Source organism: Megalobrama amblycephala, linkage group LG15 (genome assembly GCF_018812025.1).
Source record: "Megalobrama amblycephala isolate DHTTF-2021 linkage group LG15, ASM1881202v1, whole genome shotgun sequence".
NCBI lineage: Eukaryota > Metazoa > Chordata > Actinopteri > Cypriniformes > Xenocyprididae > Megalobrama > Megalobrama amblycephala.
In genome coordinates, this window is record NC_063058.1 from 4402895 (window position 1) to 4416737 (window position 13843).

Sequence of the window (13843 nt, forward strand, 5' to 3'; positions counted from 1 at the left end):
AACCTTTTAATCTGAGACATGACGCCTTTTGTAGTGTGACTGAGGTCCAAGGATGTCCTAAGAAGTACACCATACATGACACTTTTGTAAGTGATGCCATGACTATCCAGAAAGGGGAGGTTCACACGTCAATAAGTAACAAATAAGTAACTGGATTCAGCCTTGTACTCAACTCCTCATCAAAGATCAGTGCTCTTCCTGACACCATTTAAACGCTCTACTGTGGATATCAATAAAAAATAACTGATTAATAAGTGTGTATCAGTGTCAATGCTGCGATCGGCCTAAGAGGGCGGAGTTTCAAGAGCTCATTCTCTGGTGTCAGGATTCAGTCAGGACGCACAATAATGTCAGAAACTGTGAATATATGCTGCATGGAGATAGAACAGGTATAGTTTAGTTCAATTACGGTTATAACTTATATTGTCTTCTTGTTTTAATCCACTATATTAGTACAGGCCTGTTGAACCGTCCGAATGATGGCCAAAACTATACAGATGAGTTTTATGACGTTTATTGTACTTCACAGAAAAGATGAAGTGTGCGTTTTCACTCTAGAAAATCACTGTAAGATCTTAATAAAACACAGTGCAAGTGTGCATTAAAATATTATCCATAAACTCTCTCTCTCATCTTTGTATTATCACCAACATACATTGCGAATTACACAGAAACTACCAGTAAACAAATATATAAAGACCTTATGCCTTTCGGGTGGTGCTTAATAAACTGGTAAACTTTATATCCATAATGAACTGTAATAAAGTGCCCTCACCTTCATTACTGCCGTATCCAGTATCATTCTGGAGACTGTAAGCTGGATCACGAACAGTTTACTGATCTACCCTTGAATAGCACATTTTAGCACAGTCTCTGTTTTGTATTGTCCCTTTGTATTGATATTCGTTCACAAATCAGTCTGGTGTGAAATGATTCACGCAGACATAAACGAATTTTGACAGAACTGAGGGAGCATTTTCCTGGAAAACCAAGTTAATCCACCTCGTTTTCAGCAGCTCAGATTTAGGGAGTAAATGGAGAGAGCTATGTGGATTAATCCATCCAGCTACAGGACACCTAAAACGCTTGGGAGACGTTCCCGTAAGTAGAATAGGAAGACGTAGGACATACAGCGTAAGCTTTTTGAAGAATACGGAAAGCGGTAGGGCTGCACGATAATGGCTAAACTGATAATCATGATTATTTTGCTCAAAATCATAATCACGATTATTTATCATGATTATTCTATCAAAAAGGGTAATGTAGTTATGGCCATTTTGCACGTTCTTTACCAACCTACACTTCACCCAAAAGGCCTGTAGGTGGCACACCGACTTCATTTAACCAACTATGATAACTTTGTTAGATGGTAAATCAATACAAAACACATGGTTTTGGTGAGCGCTTTGTAATCTGTATTTACATTAGATTTTAAAGCAGCACAATTTGTTTGCAAATGAGACAAACCACAGATTCAGATTGCCCCGCAAATTCGTAAAGCAAAGAACGATGCATTATAGCCTATATATAAAAAGTCCCTGGTTAGGAGCATTCTAAAATGCTTAACGTGAAAAACGCTTAATGTACTGAGTATTTACTTAAGTATTTTTCTGTTTAGTATGCTTTATTATATAAGTTTGGTCTTTTAATGTCACCGTCTTAGTGCATTAAGCCATGTTAAGCATTTTCTTTATGGGAGGAAAATGCTTCATTAAACATGTTGCATTCATATTGGCTCATCTGCTTTTCTGTACATGGTGTTCACTAAGTTTGGTTTGTTGATAACACTGTATTAGTAAATTAAGCCACGTTAAGCTTTTACGTGAAGTGTTTTCATGTTAAGCGTTTTAAACGTCCCATGATGTATGATATGGTCAACCGATTAACATGATGAAAACTGGTAAAAGCTTTAGTAACTTCAAAAGATAAAACGGCCAAACTCCTAATATTATTTCTAATAATTACAAATTATGTTCATTTTCCCGATTGAATTGTCACATAGGTTGCAAAAGTAAAGTGGAGATCCGTACGTGTTGCATTTGTTGAAATTCATCGCTGAAGGTTTGATCATGGCAGATTTAGTCACACAAATAGTACAAGTGGCTTGTGAAGAAACAAAGACTGGCTGTATGACACTTTCACTGAAGCAGAATTTCGCTGTGGAGATCGCTAAACTCCAGCGCACACATTTGTTTTCAGATCATCAGCGCTTCTGATGAAGAGTTGCCAGATTGCAGAACAGGGTGTTCAGAGTTGCCAGATTGCAGAACAGGGTGTTCAACACACCAACGTTTCCGTTTAAAAAACGTTTCGCAATTTTTGTGGGGGCTGAATGCAGCCCTGGGCTGATGACACGTGAGTTGCAACTATGGCAGCTGAGAAGGCCATTCTTTGTGTTCTTTTTGAAGAATTTTTGGAGCCTGATTAAATCGGTATAAATACGTGTTTAATACTACAAAATACGCTCGATGTTACAGTCACTGCCCTTGTCGTCCAGACCAGAATAAAAGAGAACATCCCAATCAAGTGTAGGGATTTGTGGAAACTTCTACTTATTGTGATCCAACATTTGTCTCGCATTTCAGCATGAAAAGACAAACATTTCAGGTGAAGGATAATCCACTTCTTACCTCCGAGACTGTGTTATGATCTAGGCTATATTATTTTTATTGTGAGTATTAGGCTTATCATTATTGCTGATCGCTGTTGTTGTGCTATGATATTGTAATATTTACCATTATATAATCAGAGGAGTATAGAAAAAGTTAAGTGTCACTTCACAATACAATAGCAAAATATATAAGTATAGTATTTTTGTTACATTAATACCCATTGTGTGAGCTGTCTCTTTAATACCGCGTGGTTTATATACATCTTGCCGCTGATTGGGCTGACATTTCTGACACACCCACCAAACAAGAGAAAACGCATCTCAAACCCATTGCACACCGTTTCCAGGAAACATGTCGTTCAACCCGGAAAACGTAGCAAAACGTTGCTCACCGGTTTGAGCTTGAACGTGCCCCAGCTTAATGATGTGTCCGTCACAAGACCATGTGACTTCGCCACTTCCTGTGGACTAATGTTAAGCCTAATCGACTATTAGGAGGCAGCCCTAATTATTTTATATATATAACGTTAACAGTGTTTCCCATACATTGACTAGAGTGTGGAGGCCCGCCACATTCTAATTTGTCCCGTCACAGTCTCAAAAATGAAACGGAAATTATAAATAAATATAATAAATTATAAATAGCTTCATGTGAGGTAATGTACTTCGTTAAGTTCACGGTCAGAAACTCGTCTTCCCTCCGCTGCAGCTGTCATTCAGCACTCAAACAGCGCGTCGCGTTCGGTAACGACAGTCAGCACGGTAAAACTCTCCAATATGATATATTCCCATTACTTGATATGTAGATAAAGGGCTGTGGATTTGCATAAAATGACTATCTTGCTGAAGTTTATTGCTGTTTCTGAACGATGTCCTTATATCGGCTATAGTGTGTGTTAGATCGCACAACACAAGGACTATGAATTGGCGTCACACGCACAATATCTGGAATTTAATAAACTGTTAGATGCAGATATAACGTTACACAGGGATTCTCTTTGTACCGTGAACTTTTCAATGCGCAGCAAAACTGCAAAGCCACTGGAAGGCAAGCCTGCAAGGTTTAGCCAAAAAAGCGTTAAGGCCTTTGCACACTGAGTCTGAAATTCGCATGCGAAACTTTCGCACGTTAAAAAATAAATTCGACCTCACGTTATGTCAATCACGTTTACACAATGCCTCCGAAACTTTCGTCCGTCAAAAAAATATTCGGATCAGGTTCGATTTTCTGTGTTTTTCGCATCCGTGGCACGCATTTTGAGAGACTTTTTGACAATTCAGAGCCACCGTATGCGAACGCAAAAATCCAGAATGCCATCTGACAAGTTGTCTACCACATCTTCTACAGCACACAACAGCAGCACTTAAAGACAAACAACGTGCGGAATACAAAGATGCAGAATATAAAGACAGATTGTGCCAGTAGTAAAGCATCAAACTGAGGCACTGACATCCTGAAGTAAAACTCTCAGGATAATCCCGCAGCTCCTTGATGAGGTGAACTCTCCTTTCTCTCTATATGTCTATACAATCTCGGAATTGAATGGACCCAATATTTCTTGTGGTCAAAAGGTGAAAAAAACTGCCTTTGCGTCTCAGATGACCCAGCTATTTTTGGACCGTTTCATGTGTTGAAAAGCGTATAAATTAAAACAATGTCAATTTATTATTATACATACAAGTCTTTTTTACATGTCATTTTAACAAAATTTTAATAAATGATTCTGAATAATTTTGGGGGGGAATAATTAAAATAAATGATTGTCAAAATAAATGATTGTCACAGAATGAAGTATGCTGGGAATAAATACAAACTGAACATGCACAAAACTACACATGTAATATTCGTAGGCTATTGTGACATTCTTTTGCTAAAAAGCAAATGACACTTAACATCTGTGCAAGGGTTCACGTTATGTGAATCAGGGCTGCGTTCAGCCCCGACAAAACGTTGCAAAACGTTTTTTAAACGGAAACGGTGGTGCGTTGAACACCCCGTTCTGATGACGCAAGTGTTGCAACTATGGCAGCTGAGAAGGCCATTCTTTGTGTTCTTTTTGAAGAATTTTCAGAGCCTGATGAAATTGGTATAAATACAGTGGGTACGGAAAGTATTCAGACCCCCTTAAATTTTTCACTCTTTGTTATATTGCTGCCATTTGCTAAAATCATTTAAGTTCATTTTTTTTCCTCATTAATGTACACACAGCACCCCATATTGACAGAAAAACACAGAATTGTTGACATTTTTGCCGATTTATTAAAAAAGAAAAACTGAAATATCACATGGTCCTAAGTATTCAGACCCTTTGCTCAGTATTTAGTAGAAGCACCCTTTTGATCTAATACAGCCATGAGTCTTTTTGGGAAAGATGCAACAAGTTTTTCACACCTGGATTTGGGGATCCTCTGCCATTCCTCCTTGCAGATCCTCTCCAGTTCTGTCAGTTTGGATGGTAAACGTTGGTGGACAGCCATTTTTAGGTCTCTCCAGAGATGCTCAATTGGGTTTAAGTCAGGGCTCTGGCTGGGCCATTCAAGAACAGTCACGGAGTTGTTGTGAAGCCACTCCTTCGTTATTTTAGCTGTGTGCTTATGGTCATTGTCTTGTTTGAAGGTAAACCTTCGGCCCAGTCTGAGGTCCTGAGCACTCTGGAGAAGGTTTTCATCCAGGATATCCCTGTACTTGGCCGCATTCATCTTTCCCTCGATTGCAACCAGTCGTCCTGTGCCTGCAGCTGAAGAACACCCCCACAGCATGATGCTGCCACCACCATGCTTCACTGTTGGGACTGTATTGGACAGGTGATGAGCAGTGCCTGGTTTCCTCCACACATACCGCTTAGAATTAAGGCCAAAAAGTTCTATCTTGGTCTCATCAGACCAGAGAATCTTATTTCTCACCATCTTGGCAAACTCCATGCGGGCTTTCATGTGTCTTGCACTGAGGAGAGGCTTCCGTCCGGCCACTCTGCCATAAAGCCCCGACTGGTGGAGGGCTGCAGTGATGGTTGACTTTCTACAACTTTCTCCCATCTCCCGACTGCATCTCTGAAGCTCAGCCACAGTGATCTTTGGGTTCTTCTTTACCTCTCTCACCAAGGCTCTTCTCCCCCGATAGCTCAGTTTGGCTGGACGGCCAGCTCTAGGAAAGGTTCTGGTCATCCCAAACGTCTTCCATTTAAGGATTATGGAGGCCACTGTGCTCTTAGGAACCTTAAGTGCAGCAGAAATGTTTTTGTAACCTTGGCCAGATCTGTGCCTTGCCACAATTCTGTCTCTGAGCTCTTCAGGCAGTTCCTTTGACCTCATGATTCTCATTTGCTCTGACATGCACTGTGAGCTGTAAGGTCTTATATAGACAGGTGTGTGGCTTTCCTAATCAAGTTCAATCAGTATAATCAAACACAGCTGGACTCAAATGAAGGTGTAGAACCATCTCAAGGATGATCAGAAGAAATGGACAGCACCTGAGTTAAATATATGAGTGTCACAGCAAAGGGTCTGAATACTTAGGACCATGTGATATTTCAGTTTTTCTTTTTTTAATAAATCTGCAAAAATGTCAACAATTCTGTGTTTTTCTGTCAATATGGGGTGCTGTGTGTACATTAATAAGGAAAAAAATAACCTTAAATGATTTTAGCAAATGGCTGCAATATAACAAAGAGTGAAAAATTTAAGGGGGTCTGAATACTTTCCGTACCCACTGTACTTGTTTAATACTGCAAAATACGCTCGATGTTACAGTCACTGCCCTCCACAAGAGAAAACGCATCTCAAACCCGTTGCACACCGTTTCCAGGAAACATGTCGTTCAACCCGGAAAACGTAGCAAAACGTTGCGCACCGGTTTGAGCTTGAACGTGCCCCAGAATACGAAAGCAGTCACGTGGTTGTGTGCGAAAACGAAGCTTTGGATGTCACCGATCACGTGGTTATGGCAAAACGAATCAAGCTCCAATACAGTGCTTCACTGTGAGATGTTCCGTTTTTTTGATACAAGCTTCGAAGCCTCGGTGTCAAACGTAACATCACTACTAAACAATGCTTTCGTTGGGAACTATATGTAGATTTTAGCTTGATAAAAATTTATTTTTTAAGAGAAGGCAGACTAGGAATGTTGCGACTGACGTCACTGCCATTACACGATAGGCTGACAGGTGCCACACGTGATTAAGTTAACCGTTACGATTTCTCCAATGGTGAGAGATACAGACTAGAGGGCTGGGGCACGTTCAAGCTCAAACCGGTGCGCAACGTTTTGCTAAGGTTTCCGGGTTGAACACGTTTCCTGGAAACAGTGTGCAACAGGTTTGAGATACGTTTTCTCTTGTTTTGTGGGTGTGCCAAAAATCTCAGCCCAATCAGCATCAACATGCATATAAACCATGCGGTATTAAAGAGACATCCTGCACAATGGGTGTGAATGTAACATAAAAGTACTATACATTATTTATATATTTTGCTATTGTATTTTGGAGTTACACTTTCATAAACCTTTCTATTCTCCTCTGATTATATAATGGTAAATATTACAATATCATAGCACAACAACAGTGATCAGAAATAATGATAAGCCAAATACTCACAATAAAAATAATGTCATATAGATCATTTAGTCTCGGGCGTAAGAAGTGGATTATCCTTCACCTGAAATGTTTGTCTTTTCATCCTGAAATACCAGGCAAATGTTGGTTCACAATAATTAGAAGTTTCCACAAATCCCTTCACTCCATTGGGATGTTCTCTTTTATTCTGGATGGCAAGGGCAGTGACTGTAACATCGAGTGTATTTTGCAGTATTAAACACGCATTTATACCGATTTCATCAGGTTCCGAAAATTCTTCAAAAAGAACACAAAGAATGGCCTTCTCAGCTGCCGTAGTTGCAACTCCTGCGTCATCAGAACGGGGTGTTCAACGCACCACCGTTTCCGTTTAAAAAACTTTTTGCAACGTTTTGTCGGGGCTGAACGCAGCCCTGCATTGGGTTTGGGCTCCCGCGGGACCCAACGCAAATCTTCTTCTTCTTCTTCTGTAGTTTTTATTGGCAGTTTGCAAACAGCGTGCATTACCGCCATCTTCTGGACTGAGGTGTGAACTCATTTGGATAACAATTATATTACTCCCCAACGCAAATCTCGCGGGAGCGGGCGGTTTTACCTTTGCTGCGGGCGGGAGTGGGCGGTCAGAAAACTTTGCGGGAGACCCGCGGGGTGGGATTTGGCGTGTAATGGAAACGGAGTCAACAAATGAAGATGATGAGAAGACAATTAAAGCGGCTCTTTACTTGACAAAAGCAAAGCAAGACAAGTCAGACACTTGGAAACAATTCTTGAAATTCGAGCGTTTTATTTTTTTATTATTATTTTTTTTTTATTGCATGGAACGCACAGAACATACAGAACAGAAGAATAGGCATACATCACAACCACAGAAATATAAAGGAAACAAAGCACAAATAAATAAATAAATAAAAACAATATGAATTAAATAAGAAAATAATAAAGTAAAATAAATAAAAAATAAAAGAAGGGCCATCAACTAAACATGATCACATAAAGAGATCAAAGGCAGAGCAAGTCCTAACAGTCCTTATGGCTTTCTTGTTAGTAGATACTGAAATTACATTTAAATAATTTTCCATTTCTTTTAGGAAAACAGCAAAGACAGGTTTACAATTGGAGAATTTGCATTTGTGAATGTGAAATTTGCTTAGGAAAAAAATTAAATTTATAACAAAACAGATATTTTCATTTATGGGGTCTGAGTCATAATACCCAAATATAATATTTCTCATATGTACTGAAAAGCCTGGCAAAATCTTACACTTGACAAACACACCAATGTCATTCCAAAACTTCCGAGTGTAGTGACATGACCAAAATAAATGTACCACAGTTTCATCATAATTTGAACAAAAAGAGCATGTTATCTCAAGATCAGCTTTAAATCTTTGTATAAACTTCTTTACAGGGTAAAACCTGTGTATGAGTTTAAAGGAAATTTCTTTCACTTTGTTTGTGAGAAAGAATTTTTGCTGTAGAGACCAGATTTTTTTCCAATTAAGGTTAAAAAACAAATTATTCCAAAAGGAGATTACAGGAGGAACAGAAATCAAATTCTTCAGAAATAAAGATCTTATTTTATAATTTTTAGCTTTCCGCTCAGAGAAACAAATTTGACCAATAGGAGTATCACAAGGTCTAGGAAAGAATGCAGTAGATATTGAGGAATTATTAGAGTTTTTAAAAAGCATACATAAACCAGAAGGGATAGCTCCCATTACTGTAGCAAATTCTTTTGGGGTTACTGGTATTTGGTATTTAAAAAGAAATTCTGAGTACCTGAACAAAAGACCTTGCTCATTAAACAACTGCTCCACCAAAAATAAACCATTGTTAAACCAATTATCATAAAACAAAGACTTGAATAAATAAAAATAATATTCTTGAATAAAATGTTCTTATTGTTCCAAATAAAACATCTATGTGGTGAAAAGTTATGCTTATAAATTAGAGCCCAAGTTAAGAGAACCTGTCGATGAAAGTTGGAAAGTTTAATAGGGAGTTTAGATATATCATAATTACACATTAAGAGAAAGTGAATGCCACCAAGTTGTGAAAAAACAAGTTGAGGAAAAACATTCCAAATAGAAGATGGTTTGACTAGATACTGATTCAGCCAATTAATTTTAAATGTATTGTTGAGGGAATCAAAATCAATGAAATTCAGCCCGCCATTATTATATGAATTTAGTATGACAGATTTTCTCAAATAATGAGATTTATTTTTCCAAAGGAATTTTATTAAAATCTCATTAATTAATTTAGACGTGGGCTTATCCACAGAAAGAGACTGAGCTGCATAGGCCAAACGAGACAGACCCTCTGCCTTAGTGAGCAGTGTTCTGCCTTTTAGTGACAAATCTCTTTGTAACCAGCAGTTGCATTTCTTTTGTGTTTTGGCAATAATAGGTTTAAAGTTTGCAGAACACCTATCATCTTTAGTAATTATTATACCAAGATATGTTACCCTATTTTTGACAGCAATATCCTCAATTGAAGTAAGAGAGCAATCTTTAATTGGAAGCAATTCACATTTATTAAAATTAAAATTTAATCCTGAAGCTTCAGAAAAAGACTGAAGAATACCTAAAGCCAATGGAATTTGTGACGAATCATTCAAGAATAAGGCTGTATCGTCCGCTAATTGAGTAATTTTTATTTTAGTGTTGCCAATTGTGATGCCCTTTAACTGACTATTATTGATATGTGTGCTAAGGAACTGTGTTGCAATTAAAAATAAGTAAGGGGAAACTGGACATCCTGAAATAAAAATTTGTGTTCCAATGTGTCAAAAGCTTTGTAATAATCTAAAAAGAAAATGAAGCCATCACTATCTATTAAATCTGAATAATCTAACATATCTAGTACTAAACGTATATTATTGGAAATGTGTCTTTTCTGCATAAATCCTGACTGTGTTTCGTCAATGATAGAGTTCAAAATATATTTCAATCTTTTTGCTAGAACTAAAGCTATTATCTTATAATCATTATTTAATAATGTAATTGGACGCCAATTATCTATTAATAAGGGGTCTTTATTTAATTTTGGGATAAGCGTTATTAATCCTTGACATAATGTGGCTGGAAGTAATGTTTTCTCTATACTTTCCTCATAAACCTTTAATAAGAATGGTGCTATACTATGAATAAACAGCTTGTAAAATTCTGAGCCGAGTCCATCAGTTCCGGGGGATTTGTTGGCTTTTAAAGAGTTAATTGCTTCCTCTATCTCCTTCAGTGTGATAGAGGCATCACAGAAGTGTTTATCCAAGTCACTCAGCTGGTTTATATTAGGTAAAGATTTAAAGAAATCGTCCATATGTTGTTGGGAAAATTTAGAAGTATACAAATCACTGTAAAATTTGGCACAAAAATTTGCAATATTTTTTAGGTCATCACTAATATTACCATTAATCATTAATCTTTGAATTTGGTTGTTTTTAGCTTGCTGCCTTTCCAATCTGAAAAAGTATGCTGAGTTCTGTTCTCCCTCTTCAATCCATTTTCTGCAAGATCTAATAAATGCCCCTTCAGCCTTTATGTTTATAAATGTTATCTTAATTTGCACTGTAAGTCAACCAATTCTTCTTTTTCACAATCAAGTAAATCATCCACATTTTTAGATAAAAGATTAGTGATTTTGCATATAACAATGTTTTCATCAGTTTTTTTCTTTTTTGCCAAATCACTACTGAATTTTCTAAAATATTTGCCAATTTCATACTTAGTAAATTCCCAATTGCTGCTGTAACTGTTCTCTTCTCTTGCTTTCTTCCAATGGTTTTGTGAATTATCTTATTGATTTCATCCTTTTACTTCACTATACGAAAGAATGGAGTTGTTAAGCTTCCAGTAAGAACAGAACCCGCATACATCATCAGAGGCAAGGAAATGGGTACGAATAAAAATACTCTTATGGTCAGAAAAAGGTGACAGGTAAAATATCAGAAGAGGTATTGCAAAATTCCTTAGAGATAAGCCACATGTCAATTCGGGACTGGGAGGAGAGAGAATTATTACTCCAAGTGAACATCTTTTGAAAGGGATGCAACTCTCTCCAACTATCCATCAAAGAGAATCTATGCATAAACATGTTTTAAGTATAAACTACTGTTCTCAGGGAGTTTTGGAGGCCATCTGTCTATACTGCAATCTAAAGCCACATTAAAATCTCCACCAAATATAAGCATAGAATTTGGGTATTTAGTCAATAATTTTAACACATGTTCCTCTAAACAACTAATAAAGGCTTCATTTTCTTTCTGCTGGTTATAACCATAAACACAAACAAGAATACAGGTCACATTTGAAATTTCAGTAACGAGACAGATAAAATGTCCACCTACGTCACTTTCACTAAGTAACACTTTCCCTTTAAATTGATTTTTTAAAATGCATACACCGGCTGAATGTGTCGTACCATGAGACATCCATATATCCAGACCCCATTGTGACCTCCAGAAATTAAGATCCTCTGCTGATGAATGACATTCTTGGAGGAAACAAAAATCAGATTTAAATTGTTTAAGATATAAGAAAACAGCCTTTCGTTTAGTGAGATTTCTTAGCCCTCTAGCATTTAAAGAAACAATAGATAAAGACATGAAATAAAAAAGGTAACTAAAAAAGAAAAATAAAGTTGAATAGACCTAAAGAAGCACAGCAAATAACTTGTATAGAACTTTAACCGGTCAGGAAATAAGCACAAGGATTAGAACCACAACTCAAACAATTGGAAAATCTATTAAAATGCAGCATTGAGAGCTTATTAAGTAATACTTTAAATGAAATTTAAGAACTTAAGTATAGTACCAGATCGTTTAATTATAAAAAAAAAACTGTACTGTAATATATAGACAGACAAAACAAATGTCTAGCTTACTAGAACGTCTCAATAACTATATGCCCCACTATATACTATAACACGTTCTAAAATAGAACTTTGTAGATCTTATGAAAGGGCAGTGTATTAAATGTCTTGCATAGTAAACAAGAGTGTGATACCGCCCGACGAGTGTTTTTGGTGTCCTGAGAAGAGCCGTAGACTGATGATGGTCCAGAGCATTGAAGAGGGCCAATCAACCAAGAGGATGGAAACAATATTATAGTCAAGAGATGATAAAATAAGCTTGAAACTTATTTTAGTCCGTCAGGAGGGAATATCTCAGCTCCTTCAACAAACGCCCTTCCACCCACAAAGTAAGCTCGCTTTTTTCTTTTCTGGCCTTTTTCACGATGGGCCATAGCTTGTTTCTTCGATCTTTATCTGCTTGAGACAGATCCTCGGATATTTTCAAGTTGTTATTTCTCAGGAAAATTGAATCCTTAGCCGCACGCCAGACCGCATCGCGTTGAAAACGAGAGGTAAACTGGACGATTATCCCTCTGGGCCTGCTGTCGTTCAGCCATTTACGACCCAGGCGATGAACGGTATCCACGGCATCCGAGAGTTTGTCTTGCGCGTCTGGCAGAAGCTGCTGGCAAACGTCGATGATCTTACCTCGGACATCTTCTCGGTCACTTTCAGGGACTCCATGGACTCTGAGATTCCATCGACGTGAATAAGCTTCAAGGTGCAGAAGCCGCTTCTCCTGTTCATGCCAATTAAACTCGACTCTTTTGGCAAGTGACTCAGTCGCACCGACTTTGACTTTCAAATATTTTACTTCAGCACTCATAAAGTCAATCACATCTTTCACACCAGAAATCTGCCTGGTGTTTTCATTAATTGACTCTTTCATACTAGCAATCACTCTTGAGTTTTCCCCCACCATCTTTTCACCAAAGCATCCGAGCTGTTATTAATCAGCCTCGAAAGCTCCCCAAGTTGTGAGAGGATGGCAGTTGTGTCGGCGCTCTCGGTCTTGCGTTGTTTGATGGCAGGGGACTTACAAGGGGTTTCTGAAAGACAGGGAAACTCTTCCTCACATAGCATGAATTCTGCAGAGTCATTATCTTGGTACATATAATCATGCATGTTCTCCATCAGAAGTACTTTTCGGGCTTGGCTTGTTTCATTAGCAGTTTTGTTAGCATTAGCAGCAGCTTGAGTTCCATTCCTACTTTTTCTTTTCTCAGACTTTCCCATTTTGATAGCTACTACAAATTTAACATCAGTTACATGTGATCTGGTACAAATTATGACAACGAGAACCTTTTTAACTGCATTGTAAGACAAAAAAAAAAAGCAGCTGAGATTGCGGAGCTCATCAACATGCGTCTAATCAGAGCGCCATCTTGGATCACCCTCGAAAGGGACGGATTTTTCAGTCACATTCAACCACAGAGTTACGCTAGCTGTCACTGCTCTAAACTGTTTGTTCTGCCTCTGGATATAGTCCAATCAGCGTCGAGTCACGCTCTGTGGAGTACCGCCTCTTTTTGGGCATTTCAGTCTGGCGGAGATTTGCCCCGACTGCTCCCATAGACTTCCATTCAAAGAACTTTTTTTTCGAACTGCAGGCGAAGCAATGCAATCTCTATGGGTTCCGGGAGGGCTCGCACTAACGTGCTTTCGTCATCATACGTAACCTTAACTTGTGCAGCGATTGGTGGAAACAAATATACCTCTATTAATAATTTTTTTAAGCTGACATTTAATAATTTCCTCAGTGCATAATTTACATTTTACAGACATATTCTCCATCTGTAAAAGTTCG